The sequence below is a fragment of the Saimiri boliviensis genome, chromosome 4 (assembly GCF_048565385.1).
Source record: "Saimiri boliviensis isolate mSaiBol1 chromosome 4, mSaiBol1.pri, whole genome shotgun sequence".
In the NCBI taxonomy this organism is placed as follows: Eukaryota; Metazoa; Chordata; class Mammalia; order Primates; family Cebidae; genus Saimiri; species Saimiri boliviensis.
Window position 1 is genome coordinate 82,918,276 of NC_133452.1, and position 11,235 is coordinate 82,929,510.

General features: G+C 42.3%; 1 long non-coding RNA gene and 2 other non-coding genes across 4 annotated transcripts; all 3 read left to right on the top strand.

Annotated features, from left to right (window-relative positions):
* The first annotated feature begins 8,896 nt into the window (after positions 1 to 8,896).
* On the top strand, positions 8,897 to 10,587 carry LOC101051558 (uncharacterized). 2 transcript variants are annotated; one of them, XR_012517251.1, is made up of 6 exons: positions 8,897 to 9,372; positions 9,448 to 9,503; positions 9,578 to 9,681; positions 9,760 to 9,832; positions 10,150 to 10,218; positions 10,477 to 10,587. It is a non-coding gene; the product is annotated as an uncharacterized LOC101051558 (long non-coding RNA). The 2 variants fall into 2 exon arrangements; XR_744185.3 differs by having other exon boundaries at positions 9,603 to 9,681.
* On the top strand, positions 9,971 to 10,040 carry LOC120363478 (small nucleolar RNA SNORD50). The gene has a single exon (XR_005579023.1). It is a non-coding gene; the product is annotated as a small nucleolar RNA SNORD50 (small nucleolar RNA).
* Positions 10,308 to 10,379, top strand: LOC120363477 (small nucleolar RNA SNORD50). Its single transcript, XR_005579022.1, has one exon. It is a non-coding gene; the product is annotated as a small nucleolar RNA SNORD50 (small nucleolar RNA).
* Positions 10,588 to 11,235: the final 648 nt, after the last annotated feature.

Below are 11,235 nucleotides of genomic sequence, written 5' to 3' on the forward strand. Positions count from 1 at the left end.
ATCCCCATTAGTTCTATTTTATGTTGAAGAAATTAAGGTCAGGGTCAGGTGCAGTGGCTCACTCTGTAATCTCAGCACTTTGGGAGGCTGTGGTGGGTGGATCACTTGAGGTCAGGAGTTCAAGATCAGTCTGGCCAACATGATGAAACCCCATCTCTACTAAAAATAAAAAATCAGCCAGGCCTGGTGCCGGGCACCTGTAATCCCAGGAACTTGGGAGGCTGAGGCAGGAGAATCTCTTAAATCTGGGAGGCAGAGGTTGCAGTGAGCCAAGATCACACCACTGTACTCCAACCTGAGTGACACAGGGAGACTCTATTTCAAAAAAAAAAAAAAATTAAGGTTGTGGTATGGGTGAGGAGACTCATATATACTCCCTGTCTGACTCATTGTATTCACTGCAAACATTACCTTCCTGATTATCCTGTTCAGCCCATAGAGAAGTCATAATCCCCATATTTGGGGACTTGGAGAGATGCCATACAGGATTCTAAATCTTTTTTATTTATTTATCTAAATCTTTTCAATCTTATGAGCACACTTTTTTGTTTTCATGGCTAAGATTAGAATCCTAACCTCTAATTTAGTGACACTTCTCTCCGCCTGACAGCATTGGCCTAGATCTTCTATAGGGATCCCATCAATCTCCCTTTTGTCTGTCCCTGTTTTTTTTTTTTTTTTTTTTTTTTTTTTTTTTTTGTTGTTGTTGTTGTTGTTGTTGTTGTTGTTTTTGAGACAGTTTCACTCTTGCTGCCCAGGCTGGAGTGCAATGGTGCAATATCGGCTTACTGCAACCTCCACCTCTCGGGTTTAAGCAATTCTCCCGCCTCAGCCTCCGGAGTTCCTGGGATTATAGGTATGTACCACCACACCCAGCTAATTTTGTATTTTTAGTAAAGAAGAGGTTTCTCCATGTTGGTCAGGCTGGTCTCAAACTTCTGACCTCAGGTGATCCACCCATCTCGGCCTCCCAAAGTGCTAGGATTACAGGCGTGAGCCACTGCACCCAGCCTTGTCTATCCCATTTTAACAATGAAAGCCACATTATTCTGTGGGTCAACCCTATTCTTTTTTCCCTTTGTCATCCCTTGGATTCCTCTTTTGGCCCTATGGACATTGCTTCCTATTGTTAAGAACTACATTCAGCTCAAGTTGTTGGAAACCATTGAAACCATTTTGTTTTTATCCAAAAGCAGGACACTCAGTGGAGTTTTTCCATTGCTTCCACATGACGACTTCAGAAAACAACAGTAGGGATAATGGGGTCTTCTCTTTGGGGAAACCTTTGTCTCACGCAGGCTTCCACTGTATCATCCATATCCTGGGAGCAGGATCACACTGTTACGCATGACTTTCCTGGAGTGGTTACAGCTTTATGAACAGTTCTAAAGTGGGTCTTAGTCTTAGGAAATCCCCCACAGTCAGGAAGACCGTTATCAAGCTCTTTTCAACCTAAATCAAGAGCAGCTAGGACTCCTCTCTATCTCTGTCCTGTTAGTTGCAATGTAAGCAAAATCATGTTGCAGCAGGGGTTCAGTGGTTAGCTTACCTGGACTCAATCAGTCAGTCTGACACACTAAGGTCCACAACAGGGACCTTGTCATCAAACAGGTAACTACCAAAGCCACATATGACTCCCCTGGCCTCCACCCATGTCTTTTTTTTTTTTTTTTCAGTATTTGTATTTCATTATCAAGGAATGTACTCATTTTAACAGTTTCATTTTCAGCCACACCATCAATGGTTTTGTCATACTGAAAACAGGTCTTACTTGGGACTTATAAATGAGCAGACCAGGAGGAGTTTCCTGTATGGGGACCTTTGATTTCCCTCAGCCATTGTCTGCAACCCCTGGGACACAGTGAGAGTTGGCAGATGGTTTGGGAGTGTAAAATTAGCCGGCCAGAGCTAAGGTATAGTATTACTATATTTTTCCTAGGGCTTACCTCTTGCATTTCCACCCTCATCCATTGTACCAGTTTATTCCTGTTAACAGGGAGAGTGTTGACATCCCATGTACCCCTCTATGCAACCAGAGGGAGGTCAACAGCTCAGTCATCCCATCATCCCCTCAGGGAGCTGGCACCATCCTGAGATGGCTGGACTGGCAGACCCTGCTTGCTGTGCCAAACTGTCGAGCAAGTTAACACCTGTTACCTACCGTGAGGAGCATCAGTCTGAGGATGTCATCCCACTGCATGGTTTGCAGGTGACAGGGTCACCAGGAAAGACACAATTCACAGAGGTACTGGATAGAACAGCACTTTATTCACATAGAGAAGAGACAGAGGAAGATTCGCTTCGATTTGCATATGGTCACCGGCAGTGGGTCTTGCCATGCAGCTGACACAGCATAACGGTGTGCATACATCCCACTTGGGCTGTAGGCAAAGGAATCCCTTCCTTCCCAACTAAGAATATGTAATAGTACTGGAATTGCCCAGGTGCTGTATGCTGCACATACTTTAAGCAGAACAAAGAAGTACACATCAAGCCTGGAACAGGGAAAGATACGACCAAATAAGATGAGGTATCTAGCTCAGGATGTAAGGGCTCCTTATCTCCAAGAAAAAAAAAAAAATGTTCCAGGCCCATGTCACAAGGTACACTCTTATGCAGCTAGCAGGGTGGACAGGCTGCACATGGTGGCCTTTCCCAATACCTGCTTTCTCTTTTAACAGATGAAATAGATGAAGTGTCCCTATTCCAATCAAAGATCTCCATTTGTATCCGGGAAAGGATCTCCTCTTATCTTCTCAAGGGTTTGGCTCCTATAACTTTTGCCTCTTTGCCCTGCATCATAAATCTTCTCCCTCTATTAAATAATTCCCATGAATATATAAACATACTCTAGTATTTCCTATTTACAAAGAAGTCCCTTATCTTTACATCCTTCTACCTACTGTCCCATTTGTGCCTTCTCAACTCCATCTCTTCAAGTAGACTTCCATCAGCATGATTCCACGGAAACTTGTTTACAAGATCACCAGTAATTTTCATGTTGCCAAATCCAATGGTTGTTTCTGTTCTTACTTGATCTTTCAGAAACATTGAACTCAATTCACCTATCTCTTCCTAAATTTTTTCTTCATTTCTGAAGTATCACATTCTCGGTTTCCCAAGGGATCTCGTTTGCTGGCTCCTCCTTTCCTACTAGAACTCTGCAGTGTTCCAGGGTCCCATCCTGGGCTTTTTCCTCTTCTCTGTTTATACTCTTACCCTGATGATCTCACTCATGTCATGCTTTAAATTCCTTATTCATGCCAATGACACTCAAGCCCTGACCTCTCCTCTGAACTTCAGACTCAAGAATCAAACTGCCTCCTTAATGTTTCCCCATACACAAGATATTTTTCCTAATTTAACTCTTTAACCTTACTATTTCTTGGAGTATTCACAAGATTTTCCATTGGTTATCCTGCCATGGAACCTAGAATTTACTGGCCAGAACAGACATTGGGAAAAATTTTAAAAGAATATTAGACTAAGAGGTAGAATTCCTTTGCTTTTGTTTTGTTTCCTTAGATCCACTTCATCTGTCATAGAATTATTTCTTTTTTTAAGACTATTTTTCTGCTTTGGAATAAGGTAATTATGCCTCCAATACTTAACTTTTGGTTGTTTTTTGTTTGTTCGTTTGTTTGTTTGTTTTGAGAACAGTCTTGCACTGTCACCCCAAGCTGGAGTGCAGTGGCACAATCTCAGCTCACTGCAACCTCTGCCTCCTGGGTTCAAGTGATTCTCCTGCCTCAGCCTCCAGAGTAGCTGTGGTGCCCGCCACCACACCCAGCTAATTTTTTGTATTTTTAGTAGAGATAGGGTGTCACTATGTTGGCCAGGGTGTCTCGAACTCCTGACCTCGTGATTCGTCCATCTTGGCCTCCCAAAGTGCTAGGATTACAGATGTGAGCCACCGCACCCGACCTTAACTTCCTATACATGTTTCTCCCATGATTCACCAAAATCTTTGTGGACTTTTTTCTTATACATTAATTTTGTAACCAGATCCTTATGTCGACTGTTTTTAAGGTTGTCTACTATAAGCTATCTGTACACTATAGTACTAATTCTAATTCTAGGCCACCACTATTGGCTCTTTTTTTCTTTTTTCTTCACACTCATTTGTTCATATGGCTTCAATCATCCCTTCTACATTAGTGTTTGTCAAATGGTCCTCTAGTGCTGATTTTTCTCTGGCTTCAGGTCCGCATTTCTGATGGACAATAGGACAACTGTAACCAACCAAATGTTCCACCCAAAATTTAACACAACCAAAATGGAATTATCTTCTTTTCTTTGCTCCCAAACCAGTAACTAGCTGCCATTCCCTAGGCTGCCTGGGCTCTACTCCACTTCCTCTCTTCTCCCACAGCTCCTCATCACATCCTTCATTTCTTTCTTTGTCACAACTAGATAATGCCCTGGTGACATGATTATGCATTTAAGGTCAGAAAGACTTGGGAACATTAGTTAACTGAGATCTCCATGCGTCATTTTGCTCATTTCTAACATAAAGTTAAAAATACACACCAGAACTTGAGTACATGATCTAATGCATATAAGAACCTAACAGCATATAACAAGTTCTCACCAAATCTTGTCTTCCCTACCTTCCATTTCCATGGTCAAAATTATAATGGTGTCCCTCTCATATCTAAACCCTGTAAAAAGTTGAGTGGACACTTTTTACTAAACTATAAATTCCTTCAAGTTTGACATTTGTTATTCACATTAGAGTTCTCTGAAGTACACTGCATACACCAGGGGCTCAGTGAACATTTCTTTTTAAAAAATGACTAAAGTGATTATCTTATCAGGAATTTTGTTTCAGAATATGAGAATTTATTTTCAATATAATAAATGCTTTAAATATAAAAGACACTTTTAATTTCAGTATTGATCCTTACTAAGTCACTTCAAATATTTGGTAGTAATCTGTTTGACTGTTTTAGGTATGAGAGCTCTCACACCTAACAACTGATGGCTTTATCCCTCAGTTCATCTTTGTTTCTCGTAGAGATAAACATCTTAAAAGAGTTGTGTACTGACTTCACAGTCATTGTACATGTTAACAGGAGGGCACTATCAATTATCAGGCTCTGAACTAATTTAATTTTTACATTGCCTTTGTTACAATTATTAGTTTTTGAGTCAAAAGTAATACAAGGCCCAGCACAGTGGCCCATGTTTGTAACCTCAACACTTTGGGAGGTCCAGGTGGAAGGATTACTTGAGGCCAGGCGTTTAAGACTAGCCTGGTCAACATAGCAAAACCCTGTGTCAACTAAAAAAAAAAAAAAAAAAAAAATTGGCGGGATGTGGTGGCACACACTTGTAGTCCCAGCTACTTGGGAGGCTGAGGCAGAAGGATCACTTGAGCTGAGGAGTTGCAGGCTGCAGTGAGCTGTGATCACACTATTATACTCCAGCCTGGGTGACAGAGCAAGACCCTGTCTGAATAAAAAACAATAACATGGAAGGTTTAAAAAAAAAAAAAAAAAAAGACTAGAATAGGCCAGGCACAGTGGCTCAGGCCTGTAATCCCAGCACTTTGGGAGCCAAGGCGGGTGGATCACAAGGTCAAGAGATAGAAACCATCCTGGCCAACATAGTGAAACCCCATGTCTACAAAAAATACAAAAATTACCTGGGCATGTGTGGTGGCATACACCTGTAGTCCCAGCTACTTGGGAGGCTGAAGCAGGAGTATTGCTTGAACCCAGGAGGCAGAGATTGCAGTGAGCCAAGATTGTGCCACTGTATTCCAGCCTGGCGACAGAGTGAGACTGTCTCAAAAAAAAAAAAAAGAAAGAAAAAAAAAAGACTGGAATATATATCATATATGTAGTACCTCTTTTACTTTTACCCTAAAACAGTGGTTCTCAAACTTCTATATGAAGCACCCTACACTTGTGCTGTCCAATGCAGTGACCAGCCACATATGGCAACTGAGCACTTGAAAAGTACAGACCACATATGCACGTAAATGTTCACTGCAGCACTATTCACAATAGCAAAGATTTAGAATCAACCTAAATGTCCATCAATGACAGATTGGATAAAGAAAATGTGGTACATATATACCATGGAATACTAAGCAGACATAAAAAGAATGGGATAATCTCTTTTGCAGGAACATGGATGGAGCTGGAGCCATTATCCTCGGCAAACTAATGCAGGAACAGAAAACCAAATACTGCATGTTCTCACTTATAAGTGGGTACTAAATGATGGGAACTCATGAATACAAAGAAGGGAACTACAGACACTGAAGCCTCCTTGAGAGTAGAGGGTTGGAGGACAGAGGAGGGCAGAAAAAATAACTACTGGGTTCTAGGCTTAATACCTGGGTGATGAAATAATCTGTACAAAAAATCTCTGTGATATGAGTTCACCTATATACAGCAAACCTGCACATGTATCTGCAAATCTAAAAGTTAAAAAATGATAAATGTGCAGAACAAATTGAGATGTGATGTAAGAAAAAAATACACACTTGATTTCATTTACTGCATACAAAAAAGAAATGGAAAAATATTTCAATAATTTCTACAGTGTTCATATGTCAAAATAAAAACCTTTGATTATATTTGGGTTAAATAAAACAGATTAGAACTTCATTTTTTCTTTTTAAGACAGGGTCTGGCTCTTGTCACCAAGACTGGAATGCAGTGGCACAATCTCAGCTCACTGTAACCTCTGCCTCCTAGGCTCAAGCCATGCTCTCACCTCAGCCACCACACTCACCTAATTTTTGGGGGTTTTTTTGTTTTTGTTTTTGTTTTTGCATTTTTTGTAGAGACAGAGTTTTGCCACATTGCCTAAGCTGGTCTCGAACTTCTGAGCCCAAGCAATCCACCCGTTTTGACTTCCCACAGTGCTGGGAATCACTGTTTCGTATGGCTTTTGACCAGATGATGTTTATGGTCTTCAGCAAGGCAGAAATCCTACATCTACGAAAAATACAAAAAATTAGCCAGGCATGGTGGCGCCTGCCTATTGTACCACATAGTTGGTGGGCTGAGGCAGGAGGATCACTTGATCCCAAGAGGTTGCAGACAGCCAAGATAGAGCCACTGCACTCCAGCCTGGGTGACAAAGTGAGACCTTGTATGGGGGGAAAAAGTCATCTATATGTACTGATATGGGAAGATGTTTATGATAGTTAAAAGAAGGACAAACAAGTTACAGGAGAGCCTATAGATTCCATTTGTATGTGAAAAACGAAGTACATATATTTGCATTTGCATAGAAAGTCTCAAAAACTGTTAATAGTATTGCTGAAGAGTACAATTAGGGAAATTTCCAGGCATATGGAAAAATACTTTCACTACGCCTTTTTTTGTTTTTTTTTTTTTTAATTTTTGTTTAATACAGTAGAGACAGAATCTTGGGCTCAAGCAATGCTCCCACCTCGGCCTTCCCAAGTGCTGAATTACAGGCAAGAACCACCACACCCGGGCCTACTTTGCTTCATATCTTTTTTTACTTATTAGTTTTGTTTTACTATTTACTGTGAGCAATACGCGAATTTATATTAAACATTACAAAGTAATATAAAAACTGACATAATGCCCGGCCCAGTCAATACTTCGTTATTTAGGTTCCTGTTAGAGACACGGGCTTTTCACTACGACCTTTTGATGTGAAGTTTGATCTACATTCTAATTTTCTAAAAAGCCACCTAATGTATTCGTTAATTCACTCATTTAACCATTACCGACAACCTACTTAATGCTAGGCTCTGTTCTAAGAAAAAATAAACAGCAGAGCATAAAATCAGATGTGTTCCTCCCACACTCTAGCAGGGTCAGACCATAACCAAATGCACAAATAAACAATGTTAATAAGTCGTGCTCTGAAATACAGAAGAACGACCTGAATTTTCAAATATGGAAATGTTCAAACGTCGTGTGTGTGTGTGTGTGTGTGTGAGCGCCCGCGCGCACTGACACACACACACAAACATGCTTATTAATGAAAGCACTGCTTTTGAATTTTGCAAGTTTGTCTTCCTGATAAAGTATTCAGGGATACTTCTCAAATTAATCTTTCTCTCTTTTCAGTATAACTAATTTGGTACCAAAAAAGTTAAAATTAGCAAATCATTTCAGCTGTGTGACCTTATCCAAATTACCACTCTGCTTTAAGCCTTAGTTTTCTCTTCCGCAAATTGGAGCACTGAATCTCACGTTAGCTGTTTGAGCGAGACTTGTATGGTCAGGTTTAGAGCGTAACCGGATGCCTGACAGGAGGAAGCGTGAGGAGAAAAGGGCCCCCACGAAGCCTTCAAGCCCGCCCTGAGGCCAGGCGGGGCCGCGTGCCGGGGCGGCTCTCACGGGGCGCTTGCCGCTTTTTCACCCGAGCGTTTCTGCCAGCCAACTGCCCTCTCCCAGGAGTGCAGCAGCCAGGGCTCGCGCGCTCGTCCCGCGGCCTCCGCTGGGGGCCCACTCCAGCCCAGCTCCAGCTAGCCAGCCCGGCTTCTCGAGTCGGTTCTAAGCTGAGGCCGCCCTGCGCTGCAAAACTTGTGTCCACTCTCGGACCCAATCTGTCCTGCGCGGACTTCGCTCAGGGCAGGTGGTAGCGTCGTTTCCAAATGCGGCTGTTTGAATTCTGGCGCCACTCCCGCGCCACGTAGGGACCGGTGGCCGCCAAACTCGCAAGCGACGTTTCGCCACGCGCCTGCGGGCGAGCGCTGGGAAGAGGACGGGCGCGCGGCCGGACTGCGGCGCGCGCGCCACACCGCAGAACCTGCCTCGGAAGAAAGGAGCCGCCGCGCGCGCTCCCGCTAATTCGCGGCCACGCCCCCGTCTACTTCCATGTCCAATAGGTGCGAGAGGGCGGGGCGGCCTCGTTCTGACTCTGGGAGGCTATATAGGGAGCTGCTGGCCACGCGCTTCGGTCTTTTACGTCTGCCTTCTGGCTCGTTTTGCAGCTTGCTAAGTGAGTGGGTGTTGCGGGCGAGTATGCCAGCAAAAGATGGTGGCGCAGGCAGAGATAGGAGCTTTAGTACTGTGAAGCCATCTTAGAGGTGAGCTTAGAGAGCTGAGGGTTGAAAGCTTGCACGTGGGAAAACGCGCGGCCGGACTGCCACCTGTACTGAGGTTGAGTCCTGGCGGCCACAGGCTCCCGAGTTTTGGCGTGAAGAGGCAGTTGATCAGCGGCTGGCGCCGCGCGCTTGCAGGCCTCCCGCACGAGCCTGAACGGCGGGGGGAAATCACAGTTACGGGATTGAGGCAGAGGGTTAGTTTTAAGAGCCTTTAAAATGGCGAAGACCTTCCGTCGGCGTTATTTTAAAATGGATAGTCTCGACCCTGTGCTGAGATTGAGCTGTTTGAAGGCGGCATTGTGTGCAATTTGGATTAACGAAAGGTAGGGGTTTCATGTGGAAAAACGCCTTGGAGTGTGACATTTTTGCGAGAATGCTTATACCTCGATTCCCCGCAGAAACAATGGCGCTGTCTTTCAGTGACACAGCGGAGCCTCTCGGTGAAGATGCAGAGGTAAGAGCTGTTAAGCTTTATTTACAAACTAAAGGAGTAAACCTGTTGATTTACAGGAATAGCAACTGTTGCAGTCCTTTGAAATTTTATTTTTGTTAGGTACGTTAAAAAAATTCCAGCACATCTGGGAGAATATTTAATGGAAAATCGCTTGGTTAAAACCTAACACTCTTAACAGGTATGAGTTGTTTTAGTACTTTATGATGATAGCGTTTAATCTACACTTAGACTAAATTAATTTTTTGTCATTGAACAGCGTTCTGGGTGCTGACAAGTAGCTAATGAAGATATGAATGTCAGATGTCACTGACTAGCAGCTTCATTTTGAAGTAAGTTATGGTGGCTTAGAAGTTCTGTAGTATTTGTACTATAATACTTGCCTTTTAGATTTACCTTGGTTTATGGTCAGTGTCATCGAAGTGCCGTTTAAGTGTATTATGCGTACATGTGTAAGGCATGATTGGTCTAATCGGTGATGAAACCTATCCCGAAACTGATGACCTGAAGAAAAATATGTACGGATTCGGCTTCTGAGATTTAAGACCAATATTCAGAGGTGGAGTAAATTTTGTTGCCATGATTTTGTAACAGCTCTGTTCACAACAGCTCAAAATCTTGGGGTTTTTTTGTTTTTTTCTGCCAACAGTGAGGGTCGCTGTCTGCCCATTGATAGAGGCCAGATTGTCTTGGAAGTTCCAAAGTTGCAACGATTTCTGTAAGTGGAGTTTTTCTGTTTGTTTGTTTTTTTTGTTTTTGTTTTTGTTTTTTTTGCTTACCAATTAGTGAATATTGTGGCCTTGGTCTTATCTGTGATGATCTTATCCCGAACCTGAACTTCTGTTGAAAAAAAACTAATACGGATCTGGCTTCTGAGATGGACCATTATAAGGACAATACTTTTTTCAAAATGCTTTTACATAAATTGTTGTAATGTTAATAGTCTTGTAAGAATCTCATGTTTTTCCTTTTCTAGGGCTAGTACCACGAGGTTTACTTGACTGTGGTATGAAAAACTGATAAGAAAACCATCCAGAAAAAAAGCTCTTCGTTTTACAAACATGAAAATAAAACATGTAATTTTGGATTATGTTGTTTTTGTATTATTTTTAAATAGATCCGAAATAACATGGGGGACGTTAGATGGAAAATCCACTAACCAGCCTTATAATCAAAATATTCTGAATGAATGTTTTGGCTTTATGCAAGGTACAATGTAAGGGTTTTTGGATCAGTGTAGGAGTAGAGAGGCAGGAATTACTGGTGGGAAGTATGTCAGGCATTAAAAGAAGTGCTACTAAGCAAATCATTGAATATTTAGTTTTGATGTAATTATAGACTTGAAAGCCTGGATGCTTAAGTTGAGAAATTGGGGGATGAGATACAGAAAACAGGAGCCCAATACAATAATGATAGCAGTTTATTAACTAAGTGTGATCATGAGAGAAAGTCACTGATAAAACAATCTGGTGAAGACATTCAGGCTTGCTAAAATCTACGAAGAAGGAGATCATTTGGCATGTAACATTTGGAGATAGAAAATGCATCTTCACTGTCGGGCGTGATGGCTCACGCCTGTAATCACAGCACTTTGGGAGGCTAAGGCGGGTAGATCAGCTGAGGGAGACCAGCCCGACCAAAACATGAAGAAACCCTATCTCTACTAAAATACAAAATTAGCCGGATATAGTGACATATGCCTGTAATCCCAGCTACTCAGGAGGCGGAGGTTGCA